Genomic DNA, 2,198 nt, shown 5'->3' on the forward strand with positions numbered 1-2,198 from the left:
TTACCTTCAACTGAAACCCATTTTACATTTTTATTTGTTGAATTTGTTCATTCTTGGCAACATACTGTCCTCAACTGAATGAGTCATTACTTTATAGAATGTACAATAGAAAAAAATAGGGTCCCCTATGCAGAAATTCAATTGGAACCTTGATCAAAATTACTTTTCAGTCGGTGGGGGTTGGATGTGGATGGTGCCCTCCATGGTAGCTGATGCCAGTGATCAACACAAATTCCAACATACATGGCCTTTGGTTACTATGCAAGCTTGTTTCTGTCACAGAATAAAAAAATAAAAACAGTAACTGTGACTTTTTTATCTCACAATTCGGACTTCTATTACTGTAAATTCACAATTGCAAAAAAAAAAAAAAGGCAGAATTCTGAGATAAAGTCACAGTTACCCTTACCCTTTATATTCCATGGCAGAAATAAGCTTTCATAGGTTCCACATGTGGGAAAAAACAAACAAACATTAAAATGCACAGTCCAACACACCTCTTCTCCCTTTTTCTGATCCAACTACTTCTCTACCTCCTACAACTATTCTTCTCCCTCTCCCAGGCATTATGTTTTCTCTCTCTGATTCTGTGTTGTTCTGCATCCACAAAACCAATTAAAAGAGGTCTTTTTTACTCTATGTTGTTGATGTAATGGAAAGAGCTTCAACACCAGACTATTCCTCCAACTGAGACTGGAATCAGCTATTTCTAAATATTTCAGTGATTTGTTACTTTTCTGTGTTGTTCTGCATCCACAAAACCAATTAAAAGAGGTCTTTTTTACTCTATGTTGTTGATGTAATGGAAAGAGCTTCAACACCAGACTATTCCTCCAACTGAGACTGGAATCAGCTATTTCTAAATGTTTCAGTGATCTGTTACTTAAAAATGCTTATCAGTTGTTACAATATTTTATATAGAGATATTTTTTTCAATACCTTTTTGCTGCTGCTGTTGCAGAAGTAGAAGCTTTATACTATATTTAAGGTTTGGAACATTAGGTCTTCATTTCTGACATGCTGTGTTTAAGCATTTGTAAATAAGACTAAAAAGATCCATGATTTTGCATATTGTGTGAAAACAACATGAATTGTGTTAATGGTATGGTCAGAACAGACGGATGTTGTGTTTAGAGTTTTGAAAATGTGACTAGAGATCTGTAACACTCTGTAACAAAAACTGTAACACTTGTATATTGCCAGCCCTGTGTTCCTATGTCTTGTGGTTTTGCTCCCCAAGTGCTCCCCATTATCCAGTTTCTCCCTTGTCTATTGCATTCAGGTGTTTCTCATTGAGTTCCTCGTTTAGTTCCCTTTTTAAGCCCTGTGTTTTCCTGAGTCCTTCGTCCAGTCTCAATATCTATTCCGTGTGCTATGTGTGTGTTCCCTCCCTTGAGTCTTTATTTGGATGAATAAAGATTGTCTTTCCGTTAGGGGTGTGAACCTACACTGGTCTCACGGTTCGGTTACGATTATCATGTCATCGATTCGGTTCAATTCGATATCACGATGCATCACAATGCATTGACGATGCACTGCATCCTCAATTTTCAATTTTACTTCACATTTATAACATTTTGTCAATAAATACAAGCAGTCAGATATATGAACTGTACCTGACCTGGATTCTTAAGTTAGTGGTATTACCCCCTGCTAGTGATGTGACATTTGAACCGAGGCATCGGAGCTTGTGTCGAGAATAAATGGCCGTGCCAGATGAAGCCTCGATTCTAAGCTTGTGTTGTGTTGTTAATTGTCATAGAAATCACGTGACCAATGACAAACGAAGCTTCACTTTCTGTCCAGTCACGTGCGCGATTCACTTTGCGTGTCGAAATGTTCGATCCCCCAGATCTTACTTTACGAATAAGTTTTAATTCGGACTTATTCAGTTACATTTTAGATACCCAGTCATACAAGTAATATGAAGAATACAAATTATTTCAGAAAAATTCAATATTTGTCATATGCAATTCATATGTGTACATTATTCTTCTATTTCATCATATTGATATTCGTACTGGTATTAAATTGCACAGTTTAATGGGTAAATGAATTTATCAGAGACAGAAATTCAACAAACACAAACACACACACTGTTAGGCTTTTATTTGTGCACGTAACTTGGTCCGTAAGAATCCGTCTGCTCTCACGGTACTTAATTTCATACACTGATCATTCTGCGCAGCAGCGCTTAA

This window comes from Sinocyclocheilus anshuiensis, unplaced genomic scaffold (assembly GCF_001515605.1).
Source record: "Sinocyclocheilus anshuiensis isolate Anshui unplaced genomic scaffold, SAMN03320099.WGS_v1.1 scaffold185, whole genome shotgun sequence".
Lineage (NCBI taxonomy): Eukaryota > Metazoa > Chordata > Actinopteri > Cypriniformes > Cyprinidae > Sinocyclocheilus > Sinocyclocheilus anshuiensis.